The following is a 24,743-nucleotide window of genomic DNA, read 5'->3' as shown; positions in this document are numbered from 1 at the left end:
AATATAGACAACTGACATGCATACATAACAATCGCATTTACCCTGAGGTCTAGTGTTGCAACCTCGCTCTGATACCACCCTATAATAACCTCCTACCACATTTACCCACTTTTACAAGCTCTCTGGGGTAAACATGAGTTTAGTGCTACTATGAGATGATCCAACCTCCAAGTTTCAGTTATGGAAGAAGGGCTTATAAACTGGAACACATACTATTACTCCTCGGGGACACTACATCATTCAGTAGCCTGACAACCACCCCTGGTGATCAATCCATGGGCTGCAACTTCATTTTCACAAACTTGACACCCCAACCGCAGCCATAACACATTGTAAATGCAGTTACGAGGTTCCAACCGCACCCATAATCCTACCTACATGAGGTTATGACTAATATCTCCCAGTTCTATGTATGTGGTGGCGAGATCTATGCCACTTTTTCATGCTAACCTCCAGATCATTGCCTAGAACTTTCTAGAAGTTTTTAGGACAAGGTTTAAGATGATGACAACTCTAAACATATAATACTAGGGCTAGACCTTGCCCAAAAGATGCCTAATACATGATAAAAATTTTGTCAAACATATGATAAACATAGAAGATACAGGTCATGAATGCATATATGATCATATACTTCTATACTTCATCATAGAATCATCAAGAAGGTCCAATTCCCTCTATTATTTGCAAAAACATTTGTTAACCCATGCATCCATCAACCATTCAATAACTTATCGAATCATGAACAAGATCCATAATATAACACATCGTATAACCATGCATATAACTAGAATAGAAACCATAACAAATCAGCCATAAGATCAACATAATAACCAGTACATATGTTCATTAATCACAATAGGAAAATAGCTCATATTAACATGTATAAAAGCTAACCAAGTTCGGGACTTCCATGTACGACCCAACCATAGATTGGGCTAAAAAAAATCTATCTTTCATCCAATCACCCTCATGCCATATTCCAAGCATGAATGTGGGATCTCATGGAATTTTCCCCGGGGCGTTGCCCAAGACCCCGTAGAGGGGGACTACTCGCCCCACTCAAACCCCCCAGATAGGGGGGCCTACTGCCCCCCTTGTGACCCCCCTGCTGCGCAGTCGGTGCAATGAAAGGGGGGCTCTAATCCCCCATTTAACTATGTGGGAAAGTCATGGAAAGAATATAACACAAGCCAATAAGATTGGGCTGAAAAAAATCTATCTTTCATCCAATCACCCTCATCCCATATTTCAAGCATGAATGTGGGATCTCATGGGATAAGCCAAGACATAACCAAACAGGGAATCCAAAGGTTAAACCACCTCCAACCTCAAGCTATCTTGATTTCACCTAAACGAGTCCATATATCACAAAACCAAAACAAGCTTGGATGCCTCAAAATTTCTTCACCATAGCTGGAGAATTTTCCTATGTCCACCCACATGTCGACGACTTCCTATAGAATACCATCTCCACCCCCAACCCTTGGGACTTTCCTGAAACCACCTCAACCAGATCCAAAATCTTCTGGAAATCGAAAGCCCAACCAAGAATAATCCCATCACACCATGGCTATCAAGGAAATGGCAAGGAAATGTTGAAACGAATGTTAATCCGGGAAAAAATCATGCCAATGAAAACAAATGAACAAAATAATCTAATATATGTACCATTCATTCATATCCTAGCAAGAAAATTACACATGCAACCTATTACCTGCAAAATATTCCTATTGTAGTTGCTCATCCTGTTGGAAATACTGAGAGGGGGGGTGAATCAATATTCCTTTCAATTAGTATTATTATTATTCTTTCAGAGCATTAGTTAATCTACAATTATTATCAGTATTTGTACAATAATAGCAATAAAGAAAAGGAACACAAATTCACACAGTTTTTAAGGTGGAAACCCCCTCCGGGACAAAAACCACCTGAACACTTTTCTAATAATTCTTTAATCTTCAACTCCAATTGAAAAGAAAGCTCCAACTTCCTAGAATCTAGAAAAACATTCTTCTCCATCTCCCACTAGAAGGACACCCCAATGCCCTAGTTTCTTCAGTAGTCAACTGAATGGATGCCACAACATCCTAGACCAATCTACCACCTTGAAGTGTTCACAAGCTCCAACCTGTAGGTGACTTCATCCACCTGCCTAACACCTCCTTGCCACCCTATAGAAGAATAAAAGAAGAATGGACTCCCGTACTAGGGAAAATGGTCCACTTTACAATGATATAGAATGCTGTAGAAGAATAAGACACACTAGACCATACCCCCAACTATGACAACCACCTAATGATGATCCTAGACCACCCGACACTGCCTCTTCAACTCTTCGTAGATAGACACTTGTACAAATTTTACAATGATTCTTTTACAATGACTTTGTACAATGATACTTTTACAATGAATATATGCAGTGCTGGCCACTTGAAGACTTCATGTGGTGAAATTCTTGTTGTTGTTCTGCACCTTGATTGCTGCTCTTGTCATGCAACCCTTTCTCACTCTTCAGAACATTAGATTATGCATTGAGTCTTCTCTTGATGAATATATAATACCTGTAAAAAGTCTTCAAGGAAATACCCATGACATGATAATAGAAAAACTTACCTCATCCTGCAGAGCATATGTCAGTGCTAAACAAAAACAACAAATTAGAATACAAAGAATCTAATGCAATCAAGATATGAACATGCATATACATAATGTACTTACCTGGAGCTTACCTCTGCTACATCATTTTGCTACATCTTGCTCTTTGTTGCCCTAGAAAGTCTGGTCCTTTGCATCCATTGACAACACTTGATCTAGTTTTTTTTTCTTGCCTTGTAGGAGCACGATATTGAATCTGATGTATATTTGTGATTTCATATCCCCAATATGTGATCTTCAGTCTCGTAGTAGCGCTCTCAGTCTTCTTTCCAATGCTAGAGGTATGACCTAATTTGGATTCTTCAAGGCAAAGTGATGCCCAATCTCTCACAATGACCTAATTATGGACTAGTTCAGTAGAACGAACTTGTACGACGTGCCATGTGTCAGTATTTCCTCCTTTGGCTCTAAAATTGATACATAGAAAACTACAGTTTATGCACTATCTACCACTTTTTACAGAATTCCAATCTGCTTCTCAGAGAGAGAGAGTTATGATGATTTTCCCAAGGTCACCTCTTTGAGATGAAATTCGAGAGCCTACAAAAACCCTAACTTCCACAGATCATATCTCCAAAAATATAGTGAACCAAGATCAGAAATTAGGTCATGATGTTCATCAGGATTTCGGCTCAAATGGGTCTTAATTTTAGCATCTAATACTTCACATAAATAAAGTTATAGCGAAACTGCCACGATCACTACTTTTGGAGGATATATGAGATTTCTTTTTATAGAGTTGAGAGGGGCTTCCATAAATAATGTTGGAGGGATTTTAGGAGATTAAAAAATTATTAATTATTGAATATTCAATGACCAAAATCAATGATAAATTCCATGCCACAACCCCATGGGGTTTTAGCCCACTAATTGGGTTACTAACTTCAATCTTGAATAACTTACAAACCGTGAGGAATTACGAGGAGAGCTATATACTGATATAAAGATATTTTTGAGTAGAGTATTCCTATAATGGTTATGAGACAAGAAACTATGAATGATGATGCCCAATTTTCCATGGAAGTTCAGGGTCATCCTTAGTGTTGCTTGGGTTGACATCAATGACAACCTCAAATCATCTTTAGATCAACAATCTCCCCCTTTGGCATTGATGGCAACAAAATTACTCCCCTTGTGATCAGGGCACCTCTTCCTACTACCTTCTCTCCCCCTTTGACATCAATGGCAAAGGGTAACTCCCCCTGACACACAACCATCCTATGGACTTGTACATGCATCCACTCCCCCTTTATTTTCTGAATAAGGAAAATCTAATGAGAACTTGGGAGAATCCCAACCTTCTGGCGAAGATATTCAAATGCTTCACGAGGTAAAGGTTTAGTGAAGATATCAACGATTTGTTCTTTTGTACCAACATATTCAAGTTTGATATTATTTTCAACGACTTGTTCTCTAACAAAATGATATTTGATCGGAATGTGTTTTGTTTTTGAATGCATGACAGGATTCTTGGAGATGCTAATGGCACTGGTGTTATCACAGAAGATGGGAATAGGATCACTGAATTGTACTTGAAGATCTTGCAAAGTTTGTTTCATCCAAAGGACTTAAGTACAAAAAGCTCCTACTGCAATGTATTCTGCTTCTGCTGTAGATAACGAGATTGAGATTTTCTTTTTGCTCAACCATGATACGAGACAACCACCTAGATAAAATGTTGCTCCACTAGTACTCTTACGATCATCAATGCTTCTTGCCTAATCTGCATCTATAAAGGCTTGAATAATGAGATTGTTGTCCTTGAGATACCAAAATCCATATTCTATTGTGCCCTTTAGATATCGAAGAATTCTTTTGATGACAATAATATGTGATTCTTTTGGTGCTGCTTGGAATCTTTCTACTTGTGCAACTGCTTGCATAACATCTGGTTGGGAGGTTGTTACATATAGAAGACTACCAATCATAGATCTATATAACATCTTATCCACATCCGTTGACGAATCTTCTTGTAACTTGTTACCATGGGGGTAAGGATAGCTTGCAATCTTCCATATTGAATGTACTAAGCATTTCCTTGATGTACTTGATTTGATATATGAATATTCCTTTATCCTGTTGAGATATCTCGATAATTGTTAGATTTTCTTGATCCACTTCCACATAGAGATTGCTTGTCAGCGCTTCCTTTCTTGAATCTATAATATGTCAACTATTATTCTCCCCCTGAACATGTAATGAAACTACCATATTGTTCAAACTACCTATCTGTCAATCGTAGACTTGTGTCATATATTATTGCATAGACTCCTCATCTTCAAATTTCTAGGATTCGATAAGCTAAATTGTTCAGAATAATGTGTCATTTAATGGATCATCTTGAATCGAGTCATTAACCAAAGCAACTGTTGATTCCTCACAATCTGTTATGAATCGTGAAAGAATAACTATTGGGACCTTATTGCCTTCTTGCTTTTCTTGGTGATCTTATACTTGTTCTTCTTGTACCAGTTTCCCTTTCCAAACCATCTTTTTCTCGTGGTCAATCTTTTCATTCATTGTTGATTCCATATTGTACCTACAGTTACAAGCTACGTGTCCATAGTTATGACATTTCTAATATTCGATGTTATTCATAGAAGATTTTGTTTGGGGTTTATCTCGTGATCCTGCAAATTTGCTTCTAGGGTTTTGCTGATAATAGTTGTATCTATCTGGAACTTCATAATCCCTAGCCATATGTACAAAATTGTTACATTTGTAACATTCGACATCATCTCTCAAATGATCAAATTTGTGGATATTATGTTGAGTTTTGGAATATCCATTTATGAGAGATCTCTTAGAATTATATTCATTCCAAACATACATGCGACATTCTGAAACTCTATGTCCAAACCTTCCACATGAATAAAAATAGCTATGAAAAACATGTTGGTACCTTAATGGAAATCTTCGTTGGGGAATTGTCTTCCAAGGTTGTTCTTGCGAATCTAGTCCAGTGAATTCTACATGCCTATCATATCTCATAGGTTCATTGTCTTTTATTGTAGAAGGTCCTTCTTCTTCTTCTTTGTAACCAAGGCTAGTTCTGTCATTGTAAGATCGTTGATTGTTGATGAGTTCTTCCAACACCCTTGAGATGTTGGCATAGTTTTGGACAGTGTTTGCCTTCTTCACCTCCTTATGCAGCAAGACTACTTCAGCTTCTAATGCTTCCCTTTCTCAGTTGCTTTCTTCCAACTTCTTTTGAAGCGACTCTTCAATATATTTGTGTTCTTCAACTTCAATTTTGAGACCTTGAACTTGTTCTTCAAGGTTATTGGAACGGATCTTCTCAACCTTGAGCTCTTTTATAAGCTTGATTTCCTCCTTAGAAAATTCTTCTATGGTCAACCCTTATTCTTCATTGTTTGATGCCTCTTGTTTATTTTGCTTGGCCATAAACAATAATCTCTCATTGGCTTCTTCTTCAATGTGACTGTCTTCATCGGATGATGACCTATCTTCTTTAGAGAGAAAGTTCCTTTTGAATCCTTTCTTCTTGCTTTACTTGTTGAATTTCTTAAAGCCTTTCTTTTCTTTTGAGTTTCCATCACTTCTATTCGGACATTTTTTTGCGAAATGCCCAGCCTCACCACAACCGAAACATATCAATGGAAGTTTACCTTTGAATTTTCCCTTACCAATTTTTAGTTTTCTCGTAAAGTAAGCATATTATCCATTTGAAAAACCTTCTTCATCATCTTCCTTTTCTTCACACTTGTAGGTGCAGGTCATTTCCTTTGAAGGTTGTTTTTCCTTATTGGTTTTCTTAGATGCGGCGAACGCAGTTTCTAGATGCGAAGTACCCTCTTCTTCATCAAGTCTCATTTCATATGCTATGGAAACTCCATGTAATTCCTCTTTACTGAGTTTGGCCATATTTGCACTGTATTCTAAGACCGATACATTTGGGTTAAATCTTCCTTGTAACATTCTAAGAATCTTTCGTATAATAGTATTCTTGTGAACATGATGTCCCAATCCTTCCAGAGTGCTAGTTATTTCATTAACGTGTTGGAAGTATGCAACAATGTTGTCATCTTCTTTCATTTTGAGTCACTCAAATTTTTCTCTGTAGATTTGAAGCTTTTCTTCTTTGACATTTGAGTCACCTGCATATATATTCTCAAGCTTGTCCCAACACCTTATGATAAGCAGATTCAATAAGTCCACTGATAATAATATTCTTTGATTTTGCATAATTTACCAAATTCTTCTTACTTTGTTCATCCGCTGTCGGTATAAAGCCATTTTGAATAGTGTCCCATAACTCATAACCTTGTGCCAAGAGATAGACCTCCATTCTTCCTTTCTAGAGTGCATAATTATTTTCATTCAACAGAGGTACACCATTCTTGGTATGCTCCATGATCTCCTTCTAGTTGTTAAACTACTATTGAAGGAACCAAGCTCTGATACAAATTTTCGGAAATAATTGGGGTTGGGGGGGTGGGGGGTGAATCAGTATTCCTTTCAATTAGTATTATTATTAGTATTTCAGAGCATTAGTTATCTTCAATTATTATCAATGTTTGTACAATGATAGCAGTAAACAAAAGGAACACAAAAGAACACATTTTTTAAGGTGGAAACCCCCTTCGGGAAAAAAACCACCTGAACTCTTTTCTAATAATTCTTTAATATTCAACTCAAATTCAAAAGAAAGCTCCAACTTCCTAGAATCTAGAAAAAAACATTCTTCTCCATCTCCCACTGGAAGGACACCCCAATGCCCTGGTTTCTTTAGTAGTTAACTGAATGGATGCCCCAACATCCTAGACCAACCTACCACCCTGAAGTGGTCATAGGCTCCAACCTATAGGTGACTTCATGCACTTGCCTAACACTTCCCTACCACCCTATAGAAGAATAAAAGAAGAATGGACTCTCGTACCAAGGAAAATGGTCCACTTTACAATGACATAAAATGATGTAGAAGAAGAAGACACACTAGACCATAACCCCAACTATGACACAACCACCTAATGATGATCCTAGATGTCCCGACACTACCTCTTCAACTCTTGGCAGATAGACACTTGTACAACTTTTATAACGATGCTTATACAATGACTCTTTACAATGATACTTTTACAATGATTGTATACAATGCTGCCCACTTGAAGACTTCATGTGGTGAACTTCTTGCTGTTGTTCTGCACCTTGATTGTTGCTCTTGTCATGTTATCCTTTCTCACTATTCAGAACATTATATTATGCATTGAGTCTTCTCTTGATGAATATATAATACCTGCAAAAAGTCTTCAAGGAAATACCCATGACATGATAATAGCAAAACTTACCTCACCCGGCAGAGCATATGTCAGTGCTAAAAAAAAACAACAAATTAGAATACAAAGAACCTAATGCAATTAAGATATGAACATGCATGTATAGAATATACTTACCTAGAGCTTACCTTTGTTGCACCTTTCTCTTTGCTGATCTAGAAAGTCTGGTCCTTTGCATCCCTTGACAACACTTGATCTAGTTTTTTTTCTTTCCTTCTAGGAGCATGATATTGAATCTGATGTATATTTGTGATTTCATATCCCCAATATGTGATCTTTAGTCTTGTAGTGGCCCTCTAAGTCTTCTTTCCAATGCCATAGGTCTGACCCGATTTGGATTCTTCAAGGCACACTTATTCCCAATATCTCACAATGACCTAATTATGGACTAGTTTAGTAGAGAGAACTTATACGGAGTGCCACGTGTCACTGTTTCCTCCTTCGGCTCTAAAATTGATACACAAAAAACTAAATTCTTTGCACTATCTATCACGTTTTACAAAATTCCAATCTGCTTCTCAGAGGGAGAGTTATGACGATTTTCCCAAGGTCACCTCTTCGATATGAAATTCGAGAGCCTGCAAAAACCCTAACTTCAACAGATCATATCTCCAAAAATATAGTCACGAAGTTCATCGAGATTTCGGCTCAAATGGGTTTTAATTTAAACATCTAAGACTTTGCAGAAATAAAGTTATAGCGAAAATTCCGCGATCACTACTTTTGGAGGATATATGAGATTTCTTCTTATAGAGTTGAGAGGGGCTTCTATAAAGAATGTTGGAGGGATTTTAGGAGCTTAAAAAATTATTAATTATTGACTATTCAATGACCAAAATAAATGATAAATGCCATGCCACAACCCCATGGGATTTTAGCCCACTAACTGGGGCTACTAACTTCAATCTTGAATAACTTACAAACCGTGAGGAATTACGAAGAGAGCTATATACCGATAGAAATATATTTTTGAGTAGAGTATTCCTATAATGGTTATGAGACGAGAAACTATGAATGATTATGCCCAGTGTGCCATGGAATTTTAGGGCCATCCTTGGTGCTGCTTGGGTTGACATCAATGACAACCTCAGATCATCTTTAGATCAACACATCCAACTTTCTCCTTTCACTCCCTCACTTTCCTTTGCTTTCCTTTTGATTTCCTTTCTCTCTCCTCTTAGAGCTCTCTCTCTCTTTCTAAAATTGATCCAAAGCCAAAAACTAGCAAAAACTGTGAAATGTTTCTCTTATACCTTTTTATCATTGATGTCTGGTCTCTTCCTCTCCTTTTTTCCTTTTTCTTTAATTTTCCTTCATTTTCTCTCTAATTTCCCTTGCATGTATATTTGTGTCTCTTCATCTCCATTTTCTCCTATTTTCCTTTATTTCTCATAATTAAATGCCATTTATTGCCTCTTTACCTTTGCTAATTTCTATAGTCATTAATAAACCACAAGTGATGTCCATTATAATGTTTTCCCACCATTCATCTTGGAATACGTGTCCCATGACCTTGGTCTTATTTTATTTACAGGAAAATCAACTTGGGGTTGCTACAATAATCACTAAGTTTTCTACTCTCAAAAGCCATAGGGTGCTCATTCTGCATTAGCACTTCTCTGATCCCATCACTTGAGGCATCACACTCTAACACAAACAGCTAAGAAAAATCAAGTAAAGTCAAAACACGACAAGTACTCATTACCTCTATCATTTTTAGAAAAGCCTCCTCTGTTGCATCTAACCACATGAAGGATTCCTTCTTGGTGAAATATGTAAGTGGTGTTACCAACTAGGAGAATTCTACGATGAATCACCTATAGTATATACAAATACTCAAAAATACCCTCAACATCGTGACATTCTTGGGAGTGGATTAATCAATGTATTGACGGTGCTGGAAATTCATCAACTAAGGGGGTCTCCCCGATATGAAGTACCAACTAGACCTCACACTGTTTGAAGTAGGAGCCCCAACCGAAAATATGGTCAGTTGCCATTATTCTTGGAATTTTCCTTGGTTTCAATTATCAACATAAGATATATACAAACAATATTTGAAACAAGCAAGTTAACATTTTGAAGCATACAATCGCAATGTATATAAGGTGTTTTCATGGAAGAGGAAAGATAGAGTGCACCTCTAGAAGAAATGTAATAATATGTTGGTGGTGCTGGACCCACCAACATTCAGAGGATCTCCCCAATATGAAGTCCCAACTAGAACTCACAACATTTGGTGTAGGAGTCCCATCCGGTATGATGGCCCGGTTGCCATTTGTCTTAAAGATTTTCCTTTGCTCTTGCTTGTCAGCACATGAGAGTGGTATGCTTTGTCTTTGAGGTTTGTGTGTTGAAAATAATACTGAGAGGGGGGGGTGAATCAGTATTATCAAGCAATTTAATAAATCTTCCTTATTTGATCTTGAATTATTTTTGCATGTCAGTACCATAAAATAATGAGCATGAAAAACAGATAATCACACCAAAGAACACAAGATGTAAGGTGGAAACCCAATGTGGGTGAAAACCACCTGCTGCAATATGTCTCTATCTTCTTTCAATTTAGAAACTTCTTTTACAATGATTTTGTACTGGTGCAGTCCTTTACCAGTACGCAGGCTGCAACTTGCAGAGAGCTACAACTCTCTCTCTTTCTCGTTTTCCAGTCTACTCCTGGAAGGGAGCTACAACCCCCTACTTCCTTTCATAAAGCATCAGATGATCAACAAGTACATAACAGATATAGACCACTACAGATATCAGATTAGTAATAACAGAAACAACCCAGAACACCTTATCAATAGAGAAATTCAGTCAACAGAACAAAGACGCAGTTTTTCTTTCTGTGGCCTGCGACCAGACGCCGTTAACTTTCTGCTACTCTGCGTCCACACGCAGATATCCTTCTGCTCCGCTGCGTGCCCACGCACTGTTCCTGTGACTGCTCTGCGTTCTGTTGCTTCAGGGACGCACCCAAAGATACTATCGCGCCGCGTCTTTCGCTACAGAGACGCACCTGAAAACATTATCGCGCCGCGTCCTTCTGCTTCAGAGACGCACCTGAACCTTGATCGCCCTGCGTCCCCACGCAGGTCTCTTTCTACTATACTGCGTCTCGGCGCACTTACCCTTTACAGTATCAGCGTCCCGGCGCACTTTCCCTTTACAGTATCAGCGTCCCGGCGCACTTTCCCTTCACTGAACCTGCGACCCTTCAGATGTAAATGATATGAAGACTTCAGAACAGACCCAAACAGTCAGATCTACAGATCTGATCATGCGCCATAGAGATCACAGTCCATTAGAAGATTCGCCCTCTTAGATCTGGACTAGATCTCACCAAATAAGATATTCAACCCAAGACACTTGCTTAATCCAAATGAACTCCTTTGCTTTATATAGGCAAGCTCCTCCCCAAAACATGGAACAATACCACGAGCCGACACCATAGAAACACAAAACCATCGGCTAGATACCACACAAGAAACCCCCATGTGCTTTTCTCTGCCTTGAAATGTGTGCACTGGGAAGACGCACCCCCTGAACGGCTGGCCGGCGTCCCTGGACACGGGTTCTGCATGGTATACCTGCGGGGACGCACTTTCTGAACTGATTGCCTGCGTCCTTCTTAATTTTCAACAAACTGAGAGTCTTACCACTGGAGTTGCCATCAAGTACAACATCTGTAACATACAGTCATACCAGAAAACATAATGCCAACAATCTCCCCCTTTGGACTTGATGGCAACCTCACAAACTTCAGCTTCATTCTCCCCCTTTGACATCAAGGGCAAAGGGTATGCTCCCCCTAAGCTCATGCTCCCCCTGAATATGAACCAGATCTGCAGCAATGCACCACCATGAAAGAGATAGAGACATATTGCAGCTATTTCCAAGATCTCCTTCTCCATAATGCCAACAATGCATTATGTGCTCCCCCTGAGCCTGTACCACCAATAAGAAGAAGTTCAACAAGATGATGCATCAACAACCCCCAGCTTTTGCCTGAGGTATTCAAACGTGTCCCTGGGCAATGGTTTGGTAAGAATATCAGCAACTTGTTCCTTGGAAGGAACATACTCCAACTTGACTTTCTGTTCAAGCACTTGTTCCCGGAGAAAATGGTACTTGATTGGTATGTGCTTGGTTTTTGAATGCATAACCGGATTTTTTGAGATGCTGATTGCACTTGTGTTATCACATAAGATGGGGATAGGTGGTGTACAAGTGATTTGAAAATCCTGCAAAGTCTGCATCATCCAAAGGAGTTGAGTGCAACAAGATGCAGCAGCAACATATTCTGCTTCAGCTGTAGACAAGGCAATCGAACTCTGTTTCTTGCTGAACCAAGATACCAGTCTGGAACCCATAAAGAACGCACCACCACTTGTGCTTTTCCTGTCATCCACGCTTCCAGCCCAATCTGCATCTGTATAAGCATGAAGAGTAAGATCTGTATCTCTAGGATACCATAAGCCATAATTTTGAGTCCCTTGAAGATATTTGAAAATTCTCTTTACTGCCTGAAGATGAGTCTCCTTCGGATTTGCCTGAAATCTTCCAACTATTCCAACTGCATGCATGATGTCCGGTCGGGTACCTGTCAAATATAGTAGACTTCCAATCATAGATCTGTAGGTTGGTTGATGTACTGCTGCAGATTCATCATTTGCACTGAGACTACATCCTGTGACCATGGGTGTACATACTGGTTTTGCATCTTCCATGCCATATTTCTTCAAAATCTGCTTGAGATACTTGGTTTGAGATAAAAAGATTCCTCCTTTCTTTTGTTGGATTTGCAAACCAAGGAAATATGTCAGTTCTCCTAGCAAGGACATTTCAAATTCTTTCTGCATGACCGAGGCAAAGCTTTGACTCATAGCTTCTTCATTGCTGCCAAAAATAATGTCATCTACATACACAACAAGTATTAGTAATTTGTCATTTTCAATTTTTATATACAGATTGCTATCTGCTGAACCTTTTGAGAAGCCTTGTTGATGAAGATATTTGTCCAACCGGTAGTACCAAGCCCTTGGAGCTTGTTTGAGACCATAGAGAGCTTTTTTCAATCGGCATACAAGATTTGGATCATTTCCAAGAATGAACCCATCTGGCTGTTCAATGTACACTTCTTCTTCCAAGTCTCCATTCAGAAAGGCTGATTTTACGTCCATTTGAAATACTTTGAAGTTTTGAAAACTTGAGAGAGCAAGGAACATTCGGATGGCCTCAAGTCTTGCAACAGGAGCAAAAGTTTCTTCAAAGTCTATTCCTTCTTGCTGCGCATACCCTTTACAAACAAGTCTGGCTTTGTTTCTAATTACTTCTCCATTTTCATTCAATTTATTTTTGAAGACCCATTTTGTTCCGATAACATTCTTATCCTTTGGTCTAGGAACCAGCTCCCAAGTGTTGTTCTTTTCGATTTGCTCAAGTTCTTCATCCATTGCTTTCACCCAACATTCATCTTTGCAGGCTTCTTTCACATTTTGTGGTTCAGTAGAGGAGAGTAATGCCAAATAGCTTGAAGCTTCTGCAACTGTTCTTCTTGTTTGTACACCTGCTTCTTTCTGCCCCACAATCTGAGATTCTGGATGATTCTTCTGAACATATCTAGATGGAGTTTTCTCTTCTATTCTTGTCTGCTCCTCTGGTTCTTCTTGAGGTTCTCCTTGGCGTTCTTCTTCTTCATCATTCTGTCTTTGAGGGTAGCCTTCATCTTCTTCTATATCTTCATGATGTACTTGCCTAGGAATATATCCCTTCTCATCAACCACTACATCAATGCTGTCAACAATTCTGCCAAGTCTTTTATTGTAGCATTTGTATGCTTTGCTATGTGGAGAATAGCCAAGAAGAATGCCTTCATCTGCTCTAGGTTCAAGTTTGCCAAGCTGCTCATCAGTATTCTTGATATAGCATTTGCTCCCAAAGATTTTGAAGTGCTTTACCAAAGGAGTTTTACCACTCCAGAGCTCATGAGGAGTTTGAGTGCTGTTCACCCGGACATTTGTCTTGTTGAGAATAATAACCGCAGCATGTGCAGCTTCACCCCAGAAAGTTGCGGGAGTTCCTGATTCATCAAGCATAGCACGAGCCATTTGTTGGATTGTTCTGTTCATTCTTTCAACAACTCCATTTTGCTGAGGAGTTCTAGCTGTAGAGAATTCTCTCCTTATCCCATGTTCATCACAGAAATCAAAAAATTCATTTGAAGTAAATTCCCCACCTCTGTCGGATCTGAGGCACTTAATTTTGTGACCTGATTCATTTTCAACCAAGGCTTTGAAGGTCTTGAATTTTTTGAATGCTTCATCTTTGTGCTTCATAAGTCCTAACCAGAAAAACCTGGAGAAATCGTCAATAAATAATATCAAGTATTCCTCTCCTCTAGGTGTTCTTTTCCTAAATGGGCCACATGTATCTGTATGTACTAGCTCAAGAGGCATGCTAGCTGATCCCTCTTTCTCTGGAAAGTTAGTTCTGGTTTGTTTTCCAAACTGACATGATCTGCATATGGTGTTGTCAGGAATTTTGATATCTGGAAGATCGCGAACTGCCTGATATTTGCATGCTTTCCTTATTTGTGAGAAGCTTAGATGTCCCAACCTTCGATGCCATAACCAGTGCTCTTCATCCTTGCTAAGATAGCATTGTTGTTCTCCTTCTTCAAATATGTACAGATTATTTGGAGTTCTTTTGCCTTTGAGTACTGTTTTACCTGTATCAAGATCACGAACAAGACATCCATTCGATCTGAAAATAACCTCGGTTTTTTGATCACACATCTGGCTGACACTTAGTAGATTATGCTTCAATCCATCAACATACAAAACATTTCCAGCCTTGACCTTTTCTTTCAAAGGAGCAATACCTTTTCCTTTTATAGTTGCAGGAGTATCATTTCCAAAAGAAACTTTCTTTCCCTTTTCTAAAGTAGAATAAGATTCAAGTTTTTCTTTATCACCTGTCATATGTTTCGAACATCCACTGTCAATGTACCATAGATTTTCTTGTCCTTCTGCATAAAATGCTATCCCACATCTTTCTGTTTGAGGTTCCTTTATTCTCCATGTTTTGGTGCTTGTGGCTTGTTCCTTTTTCTCCTGAAACCTGCTCCTACATTCAGAGTCTTCATGACCAAAATTATTGCAAATAGAAAATTCAACTTCATTTTCAAGAACCGAAAAGTTGTTATAGGTCCTCTTTGTAATCCCTGTCATACTTCTTTGTTTTTGAGCTTCCCTAGTCATGATTGTTTTATATGCAACACATTGAGCTGCTTTGTGACCAAAGTTATGGCAAGAAAAGCATTGTCCATTGAAGAAGCTTCTGCGGTTATTGAATCTACCAGCCAACTGATTGTAATTTCTATTTTCATCTATTCTTGAACCAAACTGAGAAGATTTTACCTGTGGCTGGTTGTAGCTTTTGTTCACCCTTAGGATGGATTGTCCCTGATAGTTTCTGTTTGTAATTCGTCCCTGCTTTACCTGATTATCTTCATTGTTCTTCTGCTCATTTCTTCTTGCTACATCAAGATAACTTTTTGAGGTGGATGCTTGAGAGGTTTCTCCATTATAGCCCAAACCTGTCTTGTTTAGAGGAGACCGCTGCACATTGATAATCTCATCCAAAGTTTCAGATCCTTTGACAAACTTAAGATTAATAGCTTTTGTTTTCTCAATTTCTTTTCTGAGACCAACAATTTCACCTTCTAGTTTTTCAAGATGTTTTTCCTTTTCATCAATTTGAAATTGCAAAGTATCAATGATCACATTCTTTTCTTCTATGCATCTCTTGAGTCTAGTAATTTCATCATAGAGATTATCCACATCTACAGCATCCTCATAATCATCATCTTCAAATGCCATTAACAACTTATATTTATTACCTTGTTCATCTTCATCACTGTTTGATAAGCCATCACTATCTTCATGGGTGTAGTAGCTTTTCTTATTTGCACTTTGTTTCCTGTTCCATCTAGCAGGTTCTTTTCCTTTATCCTTATAAGGACATTTTGCAACATAATGACCTACTCTTCCACAAGCAAAGCATTTGAAAGGTAGCTTACCTCTGAACCTTCCAGAACCCCTTTGAAGATTTCTGACAAAATTTGATTCTTCTTCCTCTTCTTTTGGAACATAGCTTGCTTCATAGTAATCTTCTTTGCCTGATGCCTTAAAAGCAGCTTCCCTTCTGTCTGATGGACCTCCCTTTCTCATTTCATAAGCAGTTAGAATTCCATGTAGCTGAGACATAGTGAGAACACGGAGATTTTCCTTTTCTTCTATTGCAGATACTTTAGATTCAAACTTGGGGGATAAAGATCTTAGAATCTTTTGAACTACTATAGTCTCTTTTATTTCTTCACCCAAATTTTTCATACAATTAACAATCTCATCTACCCGAAGAAAATAATTAGCCACACTTTCATCATTATACATCTTGAGAGTCTCATATTGAATCCTGAGAGTTTGAAGTTTAGCTTGTTTTACCTGTTCATCTCCTTCATAGCTAGTGATCATTTTGTCCCATATCTCTTTTGCTGATTTGAAGTGCATGACCTTCATGAATTCTGTTTGGGATATACTTCCTAATAGAGTACTGACTGCTTTTGCATTTGTTTCATACTGCTTTTTCTCAGCTGGATCTGTAGGAGTAGCTGAAGGAAAATCATAGCCTGTTTCTACAATGTTCCAAACTTCTGTACCAAGAGATTGAAGATATGCAGTAACTCTTACCTTCCAATAATTGAAATTTGTCCCATCGAAAATAGGTGGCCTGATTGATGCTTCTTTCTCGTAGTTGCTCATGATGAACGATCTACCTTCAAGCGATCAAGCTTCTCTGAAGGACCTGCTCTGATACCAATTGTTGAAAATAATACTGAGAGGGGGGGTGAATCAATATTATCAAGCAATTTAATAAATCTTCCTTATTTGATCTTGAATTATTTTTGCATGTCAGTACCATAAAATAATGAGCATGAAAAACAGATAATCACACCAAAGAACACAAGATGTAAGGTGGAAACCCAATGTGGGTGAAAACCACCTGCTGCAATATGTCTCTATCTTCTTTCAATTTAGAAACTTCTTTTACAATGATTTTGTACTGGTGCAGTCCTTTACCAGTACGCAGGCTGCAACCTGCAGAGAGCTACAACTCTCTCTCTTTCTCGTTTTCCAGTCTACTCCTGGAAGGGAGCTACAACCCCCTACTTCCTTTCATAAAGCATCAGATGATCAACAAGTACATAACATATATAGACCACTACAGATATCAGATTAGTAATAACAGAAACAACCCAGAACACCTTATCAACAGAGAAATTCAGTCAACAGAACAAAGACGCAGTTTTTCTTTCTGTGGCCTGCGACCAGACGCCGTTAACTTTCTGCTACTCTGCGTCCACACGCAGATATCCTTCTGCTCCGCTGCGTGCCCACGCACTGTTCCTGTGATTGCTCTGCGTTCTGTTGCTTCAGGGACGCACCCAAAGATACTATCGCGCCGCGTCTTTCGCTACAGAGACGCACCTGAAAACATTATCGTGCCGCGTCCTTCTGCTTCAGAGACGCACCTGAACCTTGATCGCCCTGCGTCCCCACGCAGGTCTCTTTCTACTGTACTGCGTCTCGGCGCACTTACCCTTTACAGTATCAGCGTCCCGGCGCACTTGCCCTTTACAGTATCAGCGTCCTGGCGCACTTTCCCTTCACTGAACCTGCGACCCTTCAGATGTAAATGATATGAAGACTTCAGAATAGACCCAAACAGTCAGATCTACAGATCTGATCATGCGCCATAGAGATCACAGTCCATTAGAAGATTCGCCCTCTTAGATCTGGACTAGATCTCACCAAATAAGATATTCAACCCAAGACACTTGCTTAATCCAAATGAACTCCTTTGCTTTATATAGGCAAGCTCCTCCCCAAAACATGGAACAATACCACGAGCCGACACCATAGAAACACAAAACCATCGGCTAGATACCACACAAGAAACCCCCACGTGCTTTTCTCTGCCTTGAAATGTGTGCACTGGGAAGACGCACCCCCTGAACGGCTGGCCGGCGTCCCTGGACGTGGGTTCTGCATGGTATACCTGTGGGGACGCACTTTCTGAACCGATTGCCTGCGTCCTTCTTAATTTTCAACAAACTGAGAGTCTTACCACTGGAGTTGCCATCAAGTACAACATCTGTAACATACAGTCATACCAGAAAACATAATGCCAACATTGTGTGCTTGGCAAGTGCTAGTATTACTTATGTCAATGTTGTTTCACCACAGAGGGAGAGGGTGGAAGTGAATCTCTAGTCGAAGGGAAGAATCCCAACTCTATCAGAAACACACAACAAAACAAGACATGCACAACTTCAAGAGGAGTAGTCCACATGGATGCGACAGTCACAACACATAAGAGGGATGGCACGTACAACACTCAACAGAGCAGTCCAAAAGAGTGTGATGGTCACTATAGAAAATTTAATGGAAATGTTGTGTCTAATGTCTGGTGAGGCAGCCCACGTTGGCAAGACAACTTTAACAAATTATACAAAACGTTTTCATAATTATATGTATTAGAGCAACTGAAGTAGTTCAATTGTTTTAACATGGGTTTAAGTAACATGCATTACAAGTGTTCGAAGATTAGTCTTACAAACAATTACAATACATGTGAGAAAATGTGCTGGCCTGTTATCAGGCTTCTAAATTAAGTGAAAGTTCCAAGACACATTGTTACACCATACATCACTAACCCTGTAATAGGGGTGTTGGAGCCACTTATTTCTCCTTAAAGAAAATACTATAGACTCTAAGGGTACATGAGGGGAGCCAAGGTGAAAAAATTCTTTTGCATGTACAAATGAGGGATATTTATAGCCAAGGGTAAAATTGGACCTTGTGATTGTTAGACTTCCCTCATGACTATTTGACTTTCATGACTCTTCAACTTTACGTGAATCTTCAGATTACAAGTGGGTCCCTTGGACTTCCACGTTACATTACATTTATTGACAACAATATGGCCCACAGTAGTGATGTGACTGACATGACTCATGACAATGACTCGACATGGGAGTGCTAATATGTTCATGCTGTTGTTGGTGTGCATGTCGAGCTACAGCGATGTTGAGTGATGGATGTCCTCTTAGTGTATCACAACTTCACCTCTGCATGGCAAGGTGTGTGGAGTCCTCGATGGTCATTGGGTTCACTTGATGATGCATGTGTGCGTTGCTCCTTGCTTGCAATTTGGCATGCTTGACATGTCTGTTCGTTTGTGAAAATATCTCCTCGCATGTTCGTTCGTTTGTCCGTCCACAACCACATCTTCACATGTTCGTCTGTTTTTCCGTTCACGGAAAAATATTTGCATGGTTGTCCATTTGTGAACACATCTCCTTGCATGCATCATATGTTCACCTGTTCACAAACACATCCTTTTGAATGTACTCTCCTTGTTCATCCCATTCATTGTCGCGTCATGTCTATTCATTTACCTGTATCTGCAATCATACACGACAAGATGACATCAAATCCATAAACCTCCTAGTCTACCATGATGCATGATTGTTCTCTTTTGGATTCAAGTGACCGGGGGGGAGGATAAGGCTGTGAAACTATGTGGGGAAAGTTTCAATCTGGGATGCGAGCTCTAGGAACTACTGGTGAAAATTACGCAGAAGTCACTAGAGGCTGAGATGGGAAATCTGGATCGGCAGTTTCTGTTTGCGACATCTCCCTCAGATGGAGGACAGATCTACACAATTTTTAGAGGGAAATAGTGCGGGTTGTGAGAAGGTTGGTAGGCAAAACTAAGCAATTTATGGAGGGAGATGTAAGTGGACTGTGAAGTGGCTTGGTAGAAAAAAATGCGCAGTTCCTGGACGGAGTTGGCAGCGAGCAGCGGGAGCTGTTGGAGAGAAAAACTACGCAGTTGTTGGGAGGCTGACTTGTTGATCACCTCTGCGTAGTTTCTAAGCTGAGTGGGCTACTGGGTTGTAGAGGGCTTGCTCATGAAATCTGTGCAGTTTGTTGGGTGAGTAGCCGGCCAACTGAATAGGTGGATGGCTGGGAAAACTACGCAATTTTTTGAGGGAGACAGAGATGGACATTGGTGTCTGTCCAACCTATCTACACAGTTTCCTTAGTTGACAGAGCAGGCAAGGTCTACAACTTCTACACAATTTTTGAGGGGAGTGAGTCCCGGGGTCACTACATAGTTAAACTCTCTAGTTGACCAACAAAAGGGTTGATTGATCAGCTTGCAGGCAGTGCAGCTTGAAATGGCTTGTTGGACACTTCTGCATTGTTCTGGGTGACAGTCGGTTGAGTCGACTCTGGGTGGAGGTTTGGTCGTTAGAGGGTGATCTAGTCGTCAGAACTTCAGAAAAATGACTAAGTGTGTGAGCAAGTGAATATGTGCATACATGACCTTGCAAACACACACCCAACATGACTTGACGACAAGACACCTCAAACCATCAAGACAACATATGCTCAACATGATTGAATGATGGTGTGAATGACAAGCGCGATGCTTGTGATAGATCATTGAATGACCACAACGACGCTTGCGCGACACGCTGGTAGAATTCCAACTTCCCTATTTTGGTTCATTGATAGCACAGGGCCTTAGTCTTTCAGGGAGTATTGAATTGTTGTGTGGGTTACTTTGGCTTCCCCACTTACCCCATGGATAGACATGGTTCACCTTTTGCCAACCTAGTCAAACACAATAAAAAGTTTTAGCTTGATCGCAGAAACAGGAAGGGTAGTTTGGCTCGCAAGTTAAAAATTTTCAGAGTATAAGTTTTCATATCTGGTGTTGTTCCACTGCCAACAGGCCTGGACAGTACCCCGACAGAGTCACACAGGAACACACGCATTGCTCCACTACCAGTGAGCCTGGTTAGTACCCCAGTGGAGTTGCATGCTTCACTTCTCTGTGTAGGAAGCCTTTCTCTTCTTTCACCTTTGTATTTTTTCAAGAGGAATGTGCATAGGCACTTATTTATTTTTGGAGTGGAAGAGGGATCTCGACTTATTGAGAGTAGAAGAGGTTGTTCCTTCAAAGAAGCATGTAAGACCTCTGACACAGGTTTGCTCATTTAGATTTTCCCCTTCTCTATTTCTATGAGTTGGATGAACTTGAACACACAAAACAGAAGATTGAGTACATGCATGGGGTTTCCCAGTGTGGACGCAGGTTCATGGTTGGACCCAAGATTCCCTCATAGAAGATTAATATTTTCCATCAAGACTTCATCAGTTGAAGGTTATAACCAAGCACAAAGAAGAAGAGCTCATGATTGGCCAAGTGCTGCAGTGTCACAAGTCTCTTCAGATATCAGCCACATACTCTTTCAAAATCTAGAACTCAGTAGAGGGAAACACTTATTTACAAAACTAAAAATAGCATGATAATAAGAAAACGAAACAAAGATAGTAAGCAAAAGAGCAAAAGAAAAAACAAGCAATAAGTAGTAAGTAGACTATGTACATGGCATGGGACGCAACCTGGCCTACTAAAAATAGTGCTTGAGATCTCGGCCTTTGACAGGAAGATTGTCAATCCTCTCATCAAGTGATTGTAGATGGTACATGTGAAGGCCAAGCTTCTCATGAACCAGTATCAGACTATCAGGTTCCACTACCAGAACCTGGTTGTATCCCAAAAGACTTTTAGGTGAAGACAAAATTCCTGCTTCAGATACTGCATGTAACATAGGTTTCGATGATGGCACGATGTAGTTTTTTTTGTTCTGGGAACGGTTCAGGTTTCTGAAATTCATGCATAAGCAGATTTCCCCATATTTTTTACTTGCAGAAATTAAATTAGAAACCCATGTAAAATAACGAACTTTGTAAGTGATCCGAACATCCAACAAGTTAGTCAGTTCTTTTTGTATAAGGGATTCAAGTGACAAATGTGTTTTACCCATTTTTTTTTGCAATGGCTTGGCTCCTTCTTTGCTTGGAATCCGGTGTTGGATTATCCACATGTCGTATGTACTCAGTTCATCATATGCCCACATGGACACATCCCGATATTGTTTTAACAAGTGGACAAAGGCTTGCCATTGCTGCAGTGTGGAGTACGTACCAAGACTGACTAACTTCGGATCATGGTCTGTTCCCAGGTTGATTTGTTTGTTCCTCATGGTGGAACTGTGGGTTTTGTTGTTTCTTGACACTTGATAGTGGTTTTGAAATTCATAGAGCCTATTGAGAGAAACCACACCTTTGGGGATGAGGTTGCCTTTCTTGCCATCAGCTATAGCTTGCAAGGGATTCTCGTGCTCATCTTCTTCAGTTGTTGCATCCTTGAAGGCATCAACATTGTCCATAAAGTGTAGTATCTATTGATCATCACCAAAAATTCATAGCTTAGTTATGTTATCATGGATAGAAGGCTTATACAAAATTTCAACAGTAAATCTATCCCTCAGCGGTTACATGCTATCAGCTGTGTTTTCCAAGGCATCGATAGCTCCAAAAAATTCTTGGAAGCTAGATATCAGTCGCCATACCTCTTGCCGATAACTTTTCAGATGAGGTGATAAATATTGAATGGTGTTACATACCTTCTATTAGTATTAGTCTTATTAGCTTGTCACCTGGATCAAAAATGCTTTTACTATGTTTTTCCAAGATTTCAAAATCAATTTTTTCTCTTACTAGGTTTACAGAGCAAATTTGGTCATTGTCTGGTCAGTCTAAAGATGAACTCATTGTTTGGAAATTCACTCATGCTTGTCACATATCACACTTTATGAAGGTGTCACAATGAAAATGGGCCAGTCATCATCATCATTCCATTAAGTCTCAGGTCATCCATTAGGTCGCTAGGGTTTCCAAGGTCCATCATTTTCATGAATAAAACCAGCAGTGAGTAAAACATGACAAAGCAAATTTTGGGGAATTGACCTTGATTTTTCACACACTCATACTCTCATGTTATCAAAAGTTCCAGAAAATGAAGCTCCAGCACTCAGGAAAGCAAAGGACATCTTAGGTTTGCAATGGTAAAGGTAACTCTGTTTTCTTAAAGTGGAAATCAGTTTCTAAAGGAGGGTGGGTCCCATTTCTTTCTAAAAACGTGAGGAAACTTTCCCTATATAAACTCAAAAGCCCCAAAACTCCTTCATTCACATCCTATTCACTCTTTGTCATCAAGCTATCTCGTCCAAAAAAGAAAAAAAGTTGTTTTCCTAGGAGAAATTAGCAAAAATTTGTAGGCGCTCTTCTTAGGAGATCGGCGTTGCGCTTAGAATAACTGCACTGTGCTTTGGCGCTGCGCGTAGGAACACTACACTGCGCACAGGACAAAGTGCCCCGAAATCCATCAAAACTCTCCCAAACTTCATTTTTTCACTTGCAAGCTTGATTTTACTGACTTCTAAGCTAAGGAACAAGTAAGTACACCATCATCCTCCATCTTTTGCTTTCCCAATTTCATCTCATGTCAACGATTCTTCAAGTTAGGGTTTGTAGCAAAATTTTCATGGGAAATGTTAGGGTGAAACTGGCCATCATTATTTTTAATTTCCAAAACATATAAAATGATATCCTACACCTGCATACATGTTTAATGAGCCATCTTAACCATTTTACCCACCTTCAAACAAAGTTTAAACACTCAAAAAGCAAAACCCTAGCTCATTTCTAGAGGTTTTTGGGAAAGTTTCATAATAAACCCTATTGTTCCCACCTGCAAGCAAATCATATTTCCACTATTTCTCCACTCATTTTCATCAGCTTTCAAAATCCTCTCACCTTTCCCAAGACCCCTCCCGTCATTTGTCAAAAATAACCTACATATCACTTCATTTACATTCACACCTCACATCTTATTTTCACTTCCTGCTGCTAGGGCTTTGTGTCATCATGGAGGTAGAATATTTGCCAGAAAGAAAGAGACAACATAAAGGAGGGAGGATCCTTAGATATGAACCATTAGACTACAATACAATAAACTCCTATCCTTTCATCAAACAATGCTTTGAAGATGTCCACTGCTTGGAATTTTGCAAAAGGGTGAGCGAGGTGGGATTTTATGAGAAACTAACAGATTGGGTAGCAACACAAATGAAAAGAGAAACTGCTAACATTGTTGGTGTCGAGTTCAGTTTCTTAGTGCCCTCTATCTCAATTGCAATTGGGTTACCAGACAATGGTGAATATTGGTTCAAAGGAATGAGCCTAGATCTTGAAAACTACAAGCCTTTCTTAAAGATTCCATACAAATATACACATACTCACCTCATGCCTTTTAGATATTTATTAGAGAAATATGCCCCTTTAATGAAAACTGTCATGAGGTTCTTCACTTGTGAAGGTATATTCTCCAGGTTGTATGCCTATCATATTCACCTTTTGATGAATTTCACCTCTCAAAAGCCACTCAACATATGGAATGATCTATTCAGGAGCATTTCCAAAATGTCTAAAAAAAATACAATTCAAGGACAAAGAGCACTCCCCAAGCTTGTTCCATCATAGTCTCATCAAAACCATTGTCCTTCACTAGCTGGCAAAGAGAGGTATGGCTTGGGAAGCCTTTTTGGAAGTAGCCTTGAAATGGCATGAGAAGAATGCAACATCTCAGTCTCCTAGTGAACCAAAACAACAAACAGAGGTGGGGTCATCTAGAAAAATAGTGGAGAAGACTCAACTATCCAAACCTGAGGTGACTAAAGTGTATAAGAAGGGGCAGAGGCTTGCGTTTTCTTCTCACAAAGAGAAAGGGGCCAAGCCTTCT

This window comes from Pinus tabuliformis, chromosome 8 (assembly GCF_031772625.1).
Source record: "Pinus tabuliformis cultivar Carrire ecotype Pingquan chromosome 8, CPIR1, whole genome shotgun sequence".
NCBI lineage: Eukaryota > Viridiplantae > Streptophyta > Pinopsida > Pinales > Pinaceae > Pinus > Pinus tabuliformis.
The sequence above is the reverse complement of the archived record's forward strand: the minus strand, read 5'-3'. Positions refer to the sequence as shown.